At 47.1% G+C, this 16,552-nt stretch overlaps 1 protein-coding gene across 2 annotated transcripts in view; it reads right to left on the bottom strand.

Moving 5' to 3' along the window:
- TRMT9B (tRNA methyltransferase 9B (putative)) overlaps positions 1-3,643 on the bottom strand; it is a 51,976-nt gene extending 48,333 nt beyond the window's left edge. The window contains exons 1-2 of one of the 2 annotated variants that reach the window (XM_090035993.1): positions 3,393-3,643; positions 2,837-2,978 (exon numbers count right to left, since the gene is read on the bottom strand). The gene's annotated coding sequence lies outside the window, so the exon portion shown is untranslated. The remainder of the gene's footprint in view (positions 1-2,836; positions 2,979-3,392) is intronic. The other variant, XM_090035992.1, reaches the window with a different exon arrangement.
- Between the last annotated feature and the right edge of the window lie 12,909 nt (positions 3,644-16,552).

Raw genomic sequence — 16,552 nt, 5'->3', positions numbered from 1 at the left:
CACTACTTGTCCCCAGTGAACTCCCATGCCACGTGTGCTTTGGCACATGGCAAGTTACCCCGGGTGGGGTAGGAGAGGCTGGAGCCAGCACTGTGCTGGCCCCAGCAGCCTTACCTCAAGTCCTGGGGACCTCCTGAGGCTACAGCCATGGAGATTGTGCCACGCGAAGCCTGGCCAGCAGCTGCAGCATGGCTCTGGGTGGCTCAGCTCTGCTTTTGAGCAGCATGTGCTGCCTCTACGTATGCTGCTCCGCTTTTTTTTTCCACAGGGGTCAAAAAAACCCACAGGAAAAAAAAAAGCCGAGCAGTGCACACATGAACAGCACTCCCTTGCAGTGCAGAGAACATATAAATGTGCAGTATGTCGTGCCACAGACGTCTCTGCGGTGCCACATACTGTGCTGGTCTAGACGTAGCCTAAGGGTGTTTTCACACATGCTCCGGGGGTTGGGGGGTCGCTTTAATTAGAGTGGCTTTGAGAGCGCTCCAATTAAAGCGCCTACAGAGTCTCATGTATCAGCATCCCTGAGCTTCAAAATGGCAGTGGGGGCGCTTTAACTAAAGTTTTTTGAATAAGCTTTAGTTAAAGCGACCCTGCCACCATTTTGAAGCATGACGACACTGATACATGAGATGCAGAGGCTGCCCAGAGCATGCTGATTAGCATGCCCAACAGACTGGATTAATCAAATCTGCTCTGACACGCTGTAATTACAGAACATTGGAGCAGGCTAGTGGCTCATCTACAGATACCCTAACAGCTGTCAGAATGACCTTTCTTACAGCTCATGTACAGAAAGCTTCTGGTGCTTTTTGTATGTTTCCTGATTCTCACATCATACTCCACATGCTGCCCAGGCAAAGTCATTAACAAGTGATGTCTGCATAGAATTTCATCCCCTGGACCACATCAACACAGACATGCCTTTGAAATTTAAGTCTGTTTCTTCCTTTGCAAAAGAAAAAAGAACTAATGGCTTGGTTTTAGAGATGCTAAATACCCACAGCTTGCTGAGTTCACCATCTATAGAATTATCCCATATACTTTCATTAAACAATCTGCAGCACTAAGGATGATACATCTAATAACAATGGCAATATTGGGATAATATTTTGAATTTACTAATGAAGAAAAATGAACAGACAGTTATGACTTAGCAGATCTCTTATTCTGAGTTGTTAGCATTGTTGCCCTTCACTCCCTCATGCAGGAAGGAGCAACTAAGACTCAGGGACTCCAGTAGGAATATTTTACTCAGTTTTCTTCTAGGAGTTGGACTACATAACCTCTGGAGGTCCCTTCCAGCCCTACTTCTCTATAATAACTGTGTATTGAGATACTGTTTTACACAGATACATGAGGTTAAATGTAAGATAACCATGAAGAGAAAAAATCCATATATACTCCTTTCTACCAAACAGTCTATATCAGTGGTTTTCAACCTTTTTTCACTTGCAGATCCCTACAAATTTTAATTAAGGCGGCAGGCCCCTTTGGAAATTTCAAGTGGAGGTGTGAACCCATTTGAATTGTAAGTGTAAATATTCACATGGTTTCAGTTGAACATAGTCATCTTTCGTGGGCCCCTTAGACAGACCACAGGTTGAAAACCATTGGTCTATATAAATGCACCACTGGTAAGCCCAGGAATGACATACTCCCCAAATTAGTGCAAGTATCACCAACTAGTCCCTACTACTGACTGCATGTTGCATTGATTCAGATCTAACAATGATGGTATCTTTCTTGGCATTTTTCACTTTCACATCTTTGGGCCCGGTTGAGACTCCTTAGTGTCCATTTCACTTGAGGGAAATTTAAGCCCACTTTTCTTTCCCATCCAGACATGAACTCTTCAGTTACAGATCCCTGCATTGCTTCTACTGTCAGTAGGTCCCTTAAGGCTTTAATATATCAAGAGAAGTAGGGCTAGAAGAGACCTCAAAAGGTCATCTGGTCCAACCTCCCACACAAACCATCCCATACAACCATAATCTAAACTCTACATCAGCCTACTCTCAACAGGACACAACACAGACCTAACACCCCAACCTGCCACAAGGGAAGCAGGAGAATGGGGGCAGGCAACATCCCACTTTTAGAAAATGTCATGGATACACACACACACACACACACACACACACACGAATGTGTCATGTGTCAGGTCAAATTAGTCAGATCAGTTCCAAATGGCAAGCTTCAGATACGTCCAAATCCATCAGCAAGCATCCCAACCCCAGAGAATTGGGGTTCGGATGCCCCCGAGTCTTACTTGCCCTTGGCCAAAGGCTGCAGGAGCAAGCTACAGAAGAGTCCCCCATTTCCATTAAGTAGGCGTGTAAATGAGATCCTCCCACTGGAAGCTGGCCAGCGGGAAGCTAATTACCAGACATGGGTCTGGAGTGCCTTTGCACCCTCCACTACACTGCCATTTAAATCCATCTCAACTTGGGTTTTGTTTTAATATAATTTGTATCTGAAGCCAAATTGACAAAAACTAATTCCAAATCCAAGAATCCAGAACCATACGTGGCCCTACTACCAGCAAACAGCCTCCACCCGGACCTGGGACTTCAGATGTTTCTAAAACCTTTGGCAGGCATCCTACTGGCAAACCCAAGCCCAGAGGCTTGGGGTTCAGATGCCCCCGAGTTTTGCCTGCCTTTAGCCATAAGGCCCTGTGGGCAAGCAAGGGAGAAGTCTTCCATTTCCATAAGATGGGCTTAAAGCTGCTGCTCTTCAGCAGGTGCTGGTACCAAACCACACTCAATGTTAGCCCACAAGAGGCTGAGAAAACATCCCAGATACACACTCAGGCACAGATTTCTTTTTACACCTCAAGCTTTTCCCCCGATCCCCAGGTGGATTTGTCCCATGGGCCCTTCAGAGCTTCCAAGCAACTGGTTGTGGTTGGATTTTTTTCCCCTTCTCCTCCAGCCAATCCTTTCACCTCAAGGCGCTGCAGGAACCGAAACAGCCTGAAAAAATGGTCATGTATTAAGTGGCAAGCAGGCAAGCCGATGCCGGGCTCTGCCTTCCCAGGAGGCTGCTTGGTCGGGTCGGGTCAGGGCTGGGGGGAGCCGGCCGCGAGGGATGCGAGGGGCGGGCGGGGGCGCTCGCGCGTGGCCCAAGGACCCGCCGGCGGGGGTGCAGCTGGGCTAGGTCATTAAAAGTTTCCAAAGCCCGCGCGCGCGGCGGGCCGGGAGGGGGGCAGCAGCACGGGCCCGGCGGGGCGGGGGACACGGGAGGGAAAGCGGGGGCGGGAGAGGAGGTTGTCGCGGGCGGTGCGGGGTGGGGGGAGGTGGTCAGCGCCAGCATCCAGCCCCGGCGGCGCGGCTGGGCTCCTCCCCGCGCGGCTCCGGGGCAGGCTGAGGCCCTCCCGCCCCCGGTACCTGCACCCGCGGCGGGAGAGGCCGCCTCAGCCGCCGCCTGCGGCCACGCAGCCGGCCCCGAGCAGCGGCGGCGGCGGTTGCTGCATCCTGCCCCGGGAGGCGGCGCCTGGCCCCGGCGCGGCTCTGCCCGCTCCGCCGCGCCGCGCCGCGCCGCGCCGCCCGTTGGCCGCCCCGCTGTGCCTGCGCGCGGGGTACCTCCCCGCCGCGCCGCGCCGCGCCGAGCCGGGGGCTGGGGGTGGCGCCCGGCCGCCGGGTCCGCTCCTCCCCGGCTGCACGGGGCGGGGGCAATCCCACCCCCCAGCCGGGAATGGTCCGGGGCGGTGAGGGAGCAGCTCAGCCTCCGTCCCCGCAGGGAAGCCTGGCAGGCCCCAAAGGCCAGGAGCCGGGGTGCGGAGGGCTGCTGCAGTCCCAGCCCCTGTTCGGCCTCCAGGTCCCTGGGCCACGAGGGAGTCTCCCCAGAGACATTCAGCGAAAACCTTGTAGAAGCACCAACTGCGGGCAGGGGCTCCTGCTTCATCTGCCCCAGGAACGTTTGCCCTCGGCCCTAGCCAGGGTGGCTGTCACAGAGGACAGTCCAGGTGTCCTCTGTCCACTGTTGATACGAAACCGGACGCCTTTATGTCCTCTATATTTTTTTCTTTTGAAGAGAAAAATAGAGGACATGAAGGTGTTAGGTTTCATATCAATAGCAGTAAACAGAGTAGCAGAAAACCAGACTGTCCTCTATGATGCCCACCCTACCCCTTGCTCAGAAATGTTGAGACGTGATAAAGCTGCTCCAGCCATCCTGGAGCCTAGCCTTAGATGTCCTTCACATCTCCTTTTTTCCCTGAGCTTTGCCTGTCCCGTGGGAACATGGGCAAGATTTGTCCTCATTCTCACTCAGCAGCTTTTGAAGCTTTTTCTCCTGCTCTGCTGGGTTCTGCTCTTTACCATCCCACTCCCGTCCTTTACATTGTTGCTCACAGGTGTCTCCCACAAGGACCGCTTCTGCCTGTAATAATCAACCTCAGAGCATCGGTATGATGAATGCTGCCACTGTTGCCCAGCAGGGCTTGCAATGCTTCTGTGGTGATTCTTGTCACAATCCTTTAAAATGCAGCAAATTATGTTTTTTAAATGGATCCTTTGTATCATTATCTCACCAAGGACCCCCCAGACATGGATCAAGACTCCATTGTGCTACAGCCTCTACAAGCACAGAACAAAAAAACAGTCCCAACCGGAAGAGTTTGCAAGCTATGTATAAAGCCAGGGAAAAGGGATAGAAATAGCAGCACTAGATACAATGAGAAATGACGGGACAGCATGTTGGGCAGTGGACTCAGCATGACAGCAGCCAAGCACCCTGCTGGGTTAATGTTAGCGAAGGAGAGTCTCCATATACAGATGATTTTCCAAAGCAGGATTGCTTTGGAAGCAAGGGACCAAGGAGACCGAGTCCCTCTGAAACTTAAAAATCCCACCCATTAGACCCAGTGTCAAAAAAGATGAAACAATCTGTAAAACTCAGCAACACTGTAAAGTCAAACAGAAAGAACATATATGCAGGAGACATGAAGGTAAATACAAATGCTAATACCAAAACAAGGAAGTCAGATTCATAAGAACATAAGAAATGCCATGCGAGTCAAACCAGAGGTCAGTCCGTCTAGCATAGTAGCAGAGAATGAAGCTCTTGGTCTTTACCTTCAAGTAAAATGACTACCTGAAGGAGGTGGTGTTGAAGTGATGTAGCTGTGATGGTCTAGGAATTATGCTAGAGGCAAAGAATTGTGTGGGTAATAATTTTTATTGGACCCAGTGCATGGTTGGCATACAATTATTTTGAGAGAAAGGACTGAGGGAAGAAACTACTTCAGAGATCTCTGGAACATGAAGTAGTTCCAGTTACTGTAGTTGCCATAGTGTAATGCTCTGGATGGACTAATTAGCTTGCTAAGTGCAGAGCTTGGGCCCAGAGCCATGTGAATGCAGAAATACCACTTAAACCCACTTGAGAAATAGCCTGAGCCTGTCAGCAGACCTGATGAGCATAGATTCAACTAATGCTAAGAGACAACACTAATTAACTGGTCAAGGTGTAGGGCCATGTAAACATTACAAAACTGCCCGCCCAGCAAGATAGCCAGTAGCCACCCTTCTGCAGAACCAGGCAGCATCATATTTCACCCTCTCAGCAGTTTGGGGGGTGGGGGGGTTATTTTTTACCAAATTTAGGAAGAATCCATTTTGGAGCATTCTTGTATTCAGAACTACCCTGGAATACCAAGAGTCTTCAGGACGGCAGATTAGATATGTACCTTATAAACTAACTGAGTAAGATATCTAGAGAGAGCACAAGTTTTTATGAACTGAGTTCACTTCATCAGATGCTGTGAAACTGCTATCTTCACAGTTACCTAGGCCAAGCATATCTAAAAAAATCACCTAAAGCTGTGAAATTAAGGTGATTAACTGCTTTTCTCCTCACTGACTGACACAGATCTCAATCTAAAGCTCATCAGTGCAAGAGACAGGACTTTGTCGGGGGCAATCAGGACTTAATGAACTCCCATAGGCATTAAAGACCAATACAAACATTACCAAATCCAGCTCCATTGGCAAGGCATGCTCCTTTGAATTTGCCTGCCCTCATGTAAACATACAGTAACCCTACTGTACATTTAGGAAAAACAAGCAAACAAAACAATACTTGTCTCCTCCAAGGAGACAATGAAAGCATGAACCACAGGTAACAGTTGTTAGCATTGCCTAATACACAGCTGGAGGATGTACAGACAGTATGTAATTAGGGCTGTGTAGGCTCCTACACAAAATAAAATATTTAGAGAGCAGGACCGGGTGGTACCTTAGGTAACTTTTACTGTATTGGGGGAGGGGGGCAGCAGGGGCAAGCTTTAATTAGAGCAGTTCCAAGAGCTGCTCTAATGAAAGCAATGGCAGCAGGGCCACTCAGACTCAAGTTTGTTCAATGGGCTTTAGCTCAAATGCCCTGCCATCATTTTTAAGTGCAGGGATGCTGATACATGATGCAGGGATCCTGATTTTCCGTGATTAAAAAATCACACATTCTCTTATAGAAAATTGCAAATTCTCTGATAAAAATCCCCAATCTGTGGTTAAAATTAAATGCCCCCCACAGCCCTGCTGGTGTCCCTCACTTCCCCTCAAAAGCCCAGCTAGTGCCCCTTGCCCCCATCCACGGGCCCTGCCCCCCAGCCCTATTGGAGGGGTCCCCCAGCTGCCAGGGCTATAGGGCCATGGTCCCAGGTCTGCAGCCCACTGCCCCCAACAGAAGGCAGCAGCTGCTACAGCAGGAGCATCAGCTAGCTTCCCCCTTGCTGCTGCCTGCTGCAGGCTCAGGTGGTGGCCAGCTCCCAGTGGCAGTGTGCACTCCTGGTTGGTAGGGGGGACCTGTGCCCCCAGATCTGTGTGGGGGGTGGGGGCAAGTCAGATGTGCACTGCCTCTGGGCATGCAGAGGAAGTGTGGCCAGGGCAACACAGAGCTTGCAGCAGCAGGCAGCTTTTGTGTATGGTCCTGCTGTGCCCTGCTGCACCAGTCGCACACACTAAGCTCTGGAGAGTATAGGGAAGGGCAGTAGGGCATGGAGCACAGCGTTTGCAGCTGGCTGGGCACTCTGGCAGGGAGGGGGTTTGCAGCCTGCCTGTTCCTGGTCAGAGTGCTTGGCCAGCTGTAAACTCTGCCACTCCCAGCTGGCTGCAAACCCCCTGTCCTGGCCTGAGTGCCCAGCCAGGAAGTGCCCGAGCTGGATGGAGGCTGAGGGAGCAGTGAGGTTTGCAGCCAGTTGGGAGTGACGGGGGTTTCCAGCTAGCCAAGCACTTCAGCTGGGAGCGGGGAGGCTGCAAACCCCCTCCCAACCAGAGTGCCTGGTTGGCTGCAAATCTCTGTGCTCCCTCAGCCTCTAGCCAGCTTCCCCCCCAGCCCTGCCCCACAACCCCCAAGCCCCACTTACCTCCAGCAAGAAGAGTGAGCCTGAACCAGCTTCCAGTAAGTGTGAGTGTCAGGCCCTGCCCTTCCCCCCTCCCTTCCCCTCCTGGCAGGGTTGAGGGTTTCCCCACTGCTTTTGCAAACAGCTCTTGTAGGCTGGAACTCTGCCAGCCTGCCGAGCTCTTTGCCAAAGGGGGAAATCCATAGGTTTCTCTTCTAAAAAGAAAAATCCATGTTTTCTCTGATAAAAATGGGAAATCCGTGGTTTTCTCTGTTTTTCCATGGGGAACAGAAAACCAGGATGCCTGTACATGACACAGGAGGCTGCTGGAGTGCAGCAATTGCCACGCTCCAGCAGACTCAATTCCAGCTGCAATCCCAGCTTGTCAGAACAGCTTGCATGCTCATGTATAGGAGACTTTAGAAACTAACTGGTTCAGGGAGGCATAAGTTTTCATAGGTAACGAAGTGAATCTCTGAGGTGCTAGCCCTCCCTCATTTCAGACTAACCCAGCTAATTTACCTCTCTACATTAAAATGGAATACTTTTGTTCTGGAAGCATCATTGATCTACAATATATATTTAATAAGTTACCCTCCCTCCCCTCAAATAAACCGTAACTTTAAATGCCCAGATGGAAAATACGTAGGTGAGACCAAACAACAACTGCACTCCAGAATGAATGCACGCCGGAAATCTATGAAAGCCAGGAATACCCAATTACCTGTGGGGGCACATTTCTTACAAGAAAACCACTCTCTCTCCAACCTTTAAGTCCTGATCCTCAAAGCAAACTTACAAAACACTTCCCAGAGGCGAACCTAAGAACTCTACTTGATCAACCTCCTGGATACTAAAAATCATGGACTAAATATAGACATTGGATTTATGACACACTATAACCTGCCTGACAGCTGACTTCCCAGGTACTTCTCCACTATTCATCCACCTTCTCTCCCCCCACCCAGCCTGTCTCTCACCCATTCACTCCTCAATCTACATTTTCACTGACTCCTATCTTGTATGCATACCAGACCAGCCTCTGGCTTCTTTACTTTTCATTCCATCCAGGAAGAGCACACACCACCTACTGAAACTTCCTTAGCCTGACAAAGGGTTTTTGAACCCAAAAGCTTGCTTAAAAATAGTTCTCCAACTATTTAATTGATCTAATAAAATATATCAGATTCACCCAAAGAACCTTGCTTGCGAAGTCAAACATTCAGGTTAAGAAACACCAGAGTGAAGGCAGCCTGTGAAACCTTAATGACTGTACACCTGTAAATGACTATGCTAGTTGCAAGGCAGTGGTGAAGAATCAGAACCTCCCTTACTAGTAGTATGGGGAACAAGCAGGAGAAACTTACCCTCCTGCTAGCTGACACCAACGCAGACATAGTGGGGCTCACAGAAACGTGGACCAAGGGGAAGAGCTAGACCAGGAATTCTTAAGTCAGCTCAGGTAGGTTTCTAGCTAAAATACAGGACCTCCATCTAACCCAGGAGGTGCACAGCCCTACCAGGGGAGATGCTTTGTTGGACCTAGTGCTGGCCACAGGAGACAACCTGGTGAGGGGGCTGTGGGAGCTCGACCACCTGGGTGACAGTGATCATCGTCTGCTGGAATTCACCATCCAGCGCAAGGTGGCAAAGGCCTGCAGCAAGGCAGCAGCCCTGGACTTCAGGAGGGCTGACTTCAGTGAGCTAAGGAGAATAGTTGGGGAGGCACTGAGGTCCCGGAGGGGAGGGGAGGGGAGTTAGGAGTCCAAGAAAAGTGGTCGTTCCTTAAGGAGACGATGCTCCAAGCCCAGAGGAAGGTAATCCCAACATGGATCAAAGGGGGCAGGAGGGTGCAAAAGCCCCCATGGCTCACCAAAAGCATCCAGGAATGTCTCCTAGCTAAAATGTCTCCCTTCCACATCTGATGGAAGGGAGGGGCCATCCCTAGGGAGGATTATACTGCAGTTGCTTGGGGATGCAGGGGGCAGTCAGGAAGGCCAAGGCGGAGATGGAACTGGGACTAGCTTCCCGGATCAAGGACAACATAAATGTCCTTTTTTAAATACATAGGGGGTAAAAAGAAGGTACCGGGTAATGTGGGGTCTCCTTAGGATATCTGGTCATCAGAACAGACTTCAAAGCTAACATATTTAACAACTTCTTTGCCTCCATTTTCCTGAGCAGGGACCAGATCAGCCCCCCCACCGTGACGCTCACAGGCCCCAGGGGAGATGGACCCAGGCCTAGGGTCAGTGAGAATCTAGTCAGGGAACTTCTGGAGGGACTGGACTTATTTAAATCAGATGGTCCTGACCATATCCACCCTCGAGTACTGAGGGAATTAGCTGAGGTGGTTGTGGGACCCCTGGCAAAGCTATACAAGCACTCGTGGTGCCCTGGTGAGGTGCTAGTGGACTGGAAAAGGGCCAATGTGGTTCCCATTTTCAAAAAAGGGAGGAAGGAGGACCCAGGAAACTATAGGCCAGTTACTCTCATCTTGATCCTGGGTAATCTTTTTCAGAGAATTATTCTGGCACATGTCCACGAGAGGCCAGCTTAGGGGCAACCAACTTGGGTTCATTAGAGGCAGGTCCTGTCAGACCAACCTGGTGGCCTTCTACGACCAGGTCACAAAATCCTTAGATGCAGGGGTAGCAGTGGACGTAGTCTTTCTGGATTTTAGGAAGGCCTTCAACTCTGTGTCTCACCCCATTCTCATTAAAAAACTGGGAGACTGTGGCATCAACACCTACATAGTCAAATGTGTCACTAACTGGCTAGAGGGCCGGACCCAGAGAGTAGTAGTGGATGGGTCATTTTTGACCTAGAGAGATGTGGGCAGTGAGGTCCCCCAGGCTTGGTCCTCAGGGCTGCAGTGTTCAACATCTTCATCAGTGACTTTTGACGAAGGGGTAAAAAGCACCCTGTTCAAATTTGCTGATGACACTAAGATGTGGGGGGATGTGGGCATGCTAGAAAGAAGGAATAGGCTGCAATCGGACCTAGACAGGTTACAGGGGTGGGCGGATGAGAACAGGATGGGATTCAACACTGACAAGTGCAAGGTGATGGACCTGGGGAGGAAAAACCAGCACCATACCTACAGGCTGGGGAACTCCCTTCTCATCAGTACAGAGGCAGAAAAAGATCTTGGAGTCATTATTGATGCCAAAATGAATATGGGCCGGCAATGTGGGGAAGCGGTTAGGAAGGCCAACCGTACCTTGTCATGCATCCACAGATGCATCTCAAGCAGGTCCAAAGAGGTGCTACTCCCCCTCTTTGCAGCACTGGTCAGGCCACATCTGGAGTACTACGTCCAGTTTTGGGTGCCGCACTTCAGGAGGGACGTGGACAACATGGAGAGGGTCCAGAGGAGGGCCACTCGCATGATCAGGGGGCAGCAGGGCAGGCCCGACGAGGAGAGGCTATGGGACCTGAACCTGTTCAGCCTTCACAAGAGAAGGCTGAGGGGGGATCTAGTGTCCGTTTACAAACTAGTCAGAGGGGACCAGCAGGCATTGGGGGGAGTCCCTGTTCCCCCGAGCACTACCAGGAGTGGCTAGAAATAAAGGTCACAAGCTGGCAGTGGGTAGATTTAGGCTAGATATCAGGAGGCGCTACTTCAGTGTCAGGGTGGCTTGGATCTGGAACCAACTTCCAAGAGAAGTGGTGCTGGCTCCTACCATAGGGGTCTTTAAGAGGAGGCTAGATGAACACCTTGCCGGGCTCATTTGACCCCAGTACTGCTCAGGTCCCTTCCGACCCTACCAACTCTGAAACTGTGAAACTACTAATTGTCAAATCAAAGTCAGATTCCATAATACAATACAGTACTAGTGATCTTATGCACACAACCTGGTATGATGCATTAGATCCTTGTCTCATTTCAATGCACATGACAGACAGATCCCTGGGTATAAATTCGGGTTGTGTACCAAGTGAGATTGTTATCAGTAGGAAGTTGCTGTCTGTCTCATTTGTTGCAGAAATGAAGACTTTAAAATTCTGTAAAGTATCAAGTGTGTAAGCCTGGCTAAATATATGTCTCTTTATGTTCCAATCCATTTACTCCAGAGCTGCATACTGGACCTCCTCTCTTCCCACTCCTTGTTATTTGTGACAGCAAGACTTTTTTTTTACCTTGCATTAGTCCATATATCTAAAACTCTTTCCACTGAATAATGCACTGTTTTTTAAAGGTGAATTAGACAAAAAATTTGATCCAAGGCTCAAAGCATTTGTCAGCTACTCATTGAGGCTGTATCCACTTACCTCCATAGGGAAGGAGAGATGAAGTAAAGTGGAAGTGTCAAACTAATCTGGCCACAGAGGCCAGATAAGGGTCTCTGGACCAGTCTTCCAACCAAATTGGGATGACAGTCTGAAGCTAGCTCGCAGGGCTGGTCTGGCAGGGTGCTGCATACAGCATGCATCCCCTTCTGCCCCCCTCAGTGCTTGTAGTACAAGTGCTCAGTCCAGCCTCATACGCCATTTGAGCACACTCCAGCCACACTCTAGGGCTTGTACTGCATGCATTGTGCAGGTTGGACCCAGTGCTACGGTCCTTCACACAGCACAGGGCATGCACTACACATGGTACCCACACCAGACATGGCCTGCTCTGACTCCATTGTGGCCAGATTTGGACCAGCCCCAGAGCTACCAGTCAGGACTGCTCCAACAGAGGTACCACATGCACCACATACCCTGGACCAACCACAGTGGCTGGATGCAGCACCCACAGTGCTGGGTCCATCCCGCACACAGCTTCAGCTCCACATGCTGCATGAGACATGTAGGGTCAATCCAAGACCCACAGGCTAAATCATAGGCTTCCATGAGCCAGATACAGCCCACAAGCTGTGTGTTTGACACCCCTGAAGTGAAGGGCTAAACAAAAGGAAGAAAAAAGGAGAGATCCCTATAAAGAAAGAGAATACAGATTAAACAGAAGCAGCAGATGGAAACAAAAGAAAGGAGACAGAAGAACAATGACTGTCCAAAACGTGATTATTTTCTTTGTAAAGAAAGAAGAATATCCATAATATCCGTGCTTATGCTCTTGTACTATTTTACTGTATCCTTGTACTCATATTCTAAGTGTAAATTCTATACTAGTAAATGACCATACAAGTTGCAAGGCAGTGGTAAAGAATAAAAACCTCTCTTACTGATCTTCACATCAAAGTTAGATTCCATAGTACTATTGCCCAAAGTATCAGCACAAAGTATCCACTCTCAAATTACAAGTTTAACAGTAGGAATTATTTGTAAACTGAAGCAAAAACATCAGTTTCCTGGTGGGGGTTGATCTATACTTGTTAGTTAATAACATACTAGCTTAATAGGAATGATGGCCTTTGATGAAAATCACAACCACAGAATTGTTTTTCTTCCAAAATAGTCACAAGGTAAAGTAGTTGCTTCTCTTTTTCATGCTATCATCACCATGCTTGAACACTTTTCAGAAACTTCTTTTTCTATCAAGCTGATCAAGATGTCATGATTAAATAATTATTTAAATTATGTTGATAAATTTGGTCTACACAAAAACCAGACTGTTGAAAGTGTTCCTGGTCTTCTGTTTAAAAAGATATCAGAATTCTGCTATTCATAAAAGTTTTCCAGTTGGGACTTACAAAAAGGAACACAGTAAGTTTTCAGATTTGATTACATAAAAATTACAGCTAAGCCTGGCCAAAAAGCAGAATTTCCAGTTTGCAGGAAATTTCAGGTTTTTCAGTTTGGTTTAAGTCCAAGTCAGATCCAAGTCTAAGTCAATATATATATTTTCTAGAAACTGGAAATTCATATAAAGTTTTATTTAGAAAACACTGACATCAGGTGTTTCCTAAATAAAACAACACACCTAAAAACTGCAGCTTCTCAGGAAAGTGATATTGATATTGCTGATATATTTATCACTAGCAATAGTAGAATTGACAAAAATATCACTTTCTCTGACTGACTGTGGGGATATCTGGATCTGTAATGGTAGACCAGCCCTGGTCATCCTAGGATTTTCTGGCTCCAAGTCCTGGTTCCATAAGAGGGAGCCTAGAAGTATATATAGCAGGGGTGTCAAACTTATCCAGCCCTGCAGCACAGTCCGGTAGGGGCAGCCACTGCGTGCAGTGCAGCTGCCACTCTGGCCCACTCTGGGATCCACGCCACATGTAGCATGGGTCTCCATCTGGCTGGAGCAGCTGCTGGATCAGATATGTTAAGGTAAAGGAAAACCAAGGGATGGGGGGAAGGAGAGAGGCAGTGTTCTGTAAGTCTGATCTAGCCCATGGACCAACCCCTACTACAAGCACATTCCATGCCCTATGTTGGTCTGATCAGACCCAGAGGAATCACCAGGGGCCAGATGGTAGGGCTCTGCAAGCTGGATCCCATCCATGGGCTGTGTAGTTGCTACCCCTTCCTTATAGCCTTGATCAAGCCAGGGTTCCTAAGGCTTTGGAGGCAAAGCCAAAACCTGGAGAATGCCAGAACTTCCACAGGGCTTTCAGGCTCCTCAGTTCTCAGAACACATCCTGGAAGACCTGACATGCACGGCTGGCCCAAAGCTGCAGACCGGCTGGAATTCAAGTTGCCTAGTCAGTAATTCAGATAAAACGTCTTTATTAAATCCAAAGATTAATAGCAATTGTACAGTTACTTTAAATGAACACTCTAAAATATTATAACAAAAGACTAACCATGCACTAGAGAACAATTTACAATCCTTTTTAATGACTACATCCATGAAGTAATTAGTTACAAATATTTGGTCAGAATACTTACAACTGGGCTATTGAGGGATATTCTAGCTGTCCTGTGCTGGCTGGCTCCAACAATTAAGCTTACACTAGCAAAGAATCCATCTTTTCTGCCTCTCTCTCATCCCCATAGATTTCTCATTAAATCATATTTAGGGGTCTATTGAATTCACAATTTTGTGGATTTCACAGATTCCATGAAATCCAGCATTGCCTGTGAAATCCAGGCAATGCCTATGAAATCCATGGAATCCACTGAGAGCTACAGCAGCCCACTGGGGTGGGGAGTGGGGGTGTTACCACCCACTTGAACAGTTGCTGGCAAGATCTGAGTGTTCTTCCCAGATATACCCTTCATTTGGACTTATTGGATATTAAGTCATTATTTGGCTGTGTGAATGTTTTGGATATGGACTCATTGTGATAACCTTTTGTACCTATTCAATTTTCTTTTTATTTCTGTACATTTGTGAACTTGTGTTACGTCAAGCTGTGAACCCAATCCCTATAATGTCTGAATGCCCACATTAGTTGAACTTAGTATGACTTGAGCCTTGCCTAGAAAGTGTTTCTAAACCCTGTCTAGTCATTAAAGATAACAGTTGTCTCCAAATATATCATTTTGCAAGTAGAGATCATCTGAGCCTATATATGGAAACAGAGCACAAGCAGTCAACCAGGTGGCAGCAAAATACTGAGAAATGAACTGTTAACAATGTTGACAGTGGTAACTGGCTAGTTGAAAGGTTAGCTGTGTAGGAGCAAAACCATATATATAATGGATGGTAAATGATAGTGCAATACCTTAAGAGATGAGCCTAGATGTGGCAAAGATTGACAATATCTCCCTACACCCCAGGATTGGTTAATCCACCATTATTCAGTTCTGCTCTGCCTCCTATGCTATTTCATATTGTCCTGAAAGGGCTCTCAAATTGAGCTTAAAATAAGTTTGCAGTGGAGCTCTCAGGGGGGAGCAAACATTTTGGCTGGGTGAATGAGCCCAGAGAGCCTGGGAAGACTGCTACTTCATTTGGGACAGAATTGAGGAGGGGTAGAGCTGAGGAGTGTTGGGGGTCGATCAGAAATGATTTATTCTGTGAGAAGTAAAGCTGCTTCAATAAAAAGTAAATACACCTGAATTCCAGGGCATGGTTATGCTGCAGATATGTTTTTCACTCTGTCTAGTAGGCTTAGCACTCAGGCAAGCTGGTAGGGAATTTTCAACCCTGGGCCTTCATCACTTCCCACACAGGGTTGCTGTGAGGATTAGTCAGTTAAGTTTTATAAAGAGATTTGAAGATTATAAACCATTATGTTGCATAAGTGCTAAGTATGATTATTTAATATTAAGTATTTCAGCCAAGCATTAAGGACCAACTCCATTCACCATACTCATTAGTCTCATTGATTTCAACGATGCTATTCTCACACACAATGCAAGAATGTAAGTGAAACCAGGCATGTATTTCATTCTATCACAAAGTCAGATTAAATCGAACCATACAAGCTTTGCAAAAAGTTTGACTAAAATATAGCCAATACAATAGCAGAGTTCTTTCAAAACATTTACATGAGACTGAAAATTCACTGTAAGTGAAGACAGTAATCCTACCTTATCCAGAATAGTCCTATTGACTTTTTTTGGAGTAAGTGGCAGCTAGTCTTAATTGGTTTGGTTTGGAATTTATACCAGCTGAAAATCTGAAACAGTGGAAATAAGAAAGAATCTGACTCAGTGTTAGTCTTTTCTTTTATTTGTATTCATTATTGCACCAAACAAATCAATAAAACTTCCAAACAAACATATACACTCAATTGGTGACCTTCTTCTGAATAAAATATTTCCACCTGGTCAGTGTGTCCTACATAGTGATATCCTGGAGGTGTCTGTAAGCTTCGGGGTGGGGGGGGTGGGGAAGTGTAGGATATGCGAACTGGAAGTTTGCTAGCATATGTTCATTCTAGATGCAAGTTGCCCTTGAGCTAAAGCAAAGAAAGTCTTCTAGCTTTCAAAACTGCATGATCATAAATATTGATTTCAAAACTTATAAATACCCTGTCTAGGGAACATAAGTATCTGCTTCTGACAGATTAATGTTTAGTGTTTTTTGGCCTATTGTTCTTGCATTATAATAAAGACAAATTATGTAAAACTATAAAGAAGACTGACAGTATTTTCAAATAGTCCTACATGAGAACTAGCAAATATAGCTACATCTGTATGCGCTGAAGTAATGTCTTAACATTGTAGCTTTTACTGCCCTTGGAATTTATTAGTTTCTTATTTTAAAAAGGTATGTTTTGTTTAAATATTTGAATGGTTATCAGACAGAAGGATTGATTACATTTACCTAAGTGCATCAATTTATATAAGAATAATGAGAAATTAATCAACATTAATGTCTTTATTACTGTCGCTTTCATACCACACAGAATT

The sequence above is a fragment of the Crocodylus siamensis genome, chromosome 2 (assembly GCF_052110815.1).
Source record: "Crocodylus siamensis isolate JL-2025a chromosome 2, ASM5211081v1, whole genome shotgun sequence".
Taxonomy (NCBI): Eukaryota; Metazoa; Chordata; order Crocodylia; family Crocodylidae; genus Crocodylus; species Crocodylus siamensis.
The sequence above is the reverse complement of the archived record's forward strand: the minus strand, read 5'-3'. Positions and strand labels throughout refer to the sequence as shown.